This window comes from Bos mutus, chromosome 10 (genome assembly GCF_027580195.1).
Source record: "Bos mutus isolate GX-2022 chromosome 10, NWIPB_WYAK_1.1, whole genome shotgun sequence".
Classification (NCBI taxonomy): domain Eukaryota; kingdom Metazoa; phylum Chordata; class Mammalia; order Artiodactyla; family Bovidae; genus Bos; species Bos mutus.
Window position 1 is genome coordinate 93,059,590 of NC_091626.1, and position 1,098 is coordinate 93,060,687.

Below are 1,098 nucleotides of genomic sequence, written 5' to 3' on the forward strand. Positions count from 1 at the left end.
CCTGACAGTTTCTACACTCTTGGAATGCATGCTATGGACATGAAAAAAAGATTCAGTGATTTTTAATATAGTCACAAAGTTGTGCAATCATAATCATTATCTAATTTTAGAACATTTTCGTCACTGCAAAAGGGAACCCCAGATCCATTCAGCAGTCGCTCCCCATTTCTCTTTCCCCAAGACCCTTGATGACCACTAATCTGCTTTGTGTCTCCATAAATCTGCCCATTGTAGAAATGTCATCTAAGGGGTATCCTACAATATGATGCCCTTTGGGTCTCTGCTTCTTTCACTTAGCATAGTGTTCTCAAGGTTCATCCATATTGTAGCGTGTATCTGTATCCACTCCTTTCTATAGCTGGATAGCATTCTATCATATGGATGCACCTCATTTTGTTTATCCATTCATCAGTTGATAAATGTGGGGTGCTTGCATTTATCCGCTATGATGAATAATGCTTCTGAGAACATCAGTGTACACATTTTTGCATGCACATATGTTTTAAATTCTCTTGAATATATACTTTAGAAGCAAAATTACTGGGTGATAAGGTAACTCTATGTTTAATTCTTTCAGGAACTGCCAAAGTGTTTTCTAAATCAGCTGCAGCATTTTATTTTGCATAAATTTAAGAGAGAACTATTCTTTTCTTTACTTGATAGTGCTTGACATGCAGAAACTGCTTGCTCACTATCAGGTCAGGTTGGTGATCACTTTGACCCACACCAGTCTGGACCTGGAGGATGCCCTGTTGACCAGCATAAGGGTGTGGCCCCAGTCTCCTTAATGCCACCCTGTTACCCTGTTAAGGACTTTAGGCAATCAGTTCATGTTTACTGAATACCTATTACCTCCCACTGGCTGACAACCATGTAAACTAGAATGCTGTCATGCAGATATAACACAGGTGAGGGGATTCTACCTTTGCCTGGGAGAGCTAATGACAGCCTTATGGAGGAAGAGCTATTTTAGTTATCTTGAGTGCCAAGTAGCCAGGGAAGAAAAGCCACACAGGAAGCAGAACCAAGCAAAGCATTTTGCTAGAGGAGACAGGGATGAGAGATGGATACACAAAAAGCTCCTGCCAAAGGGGGATT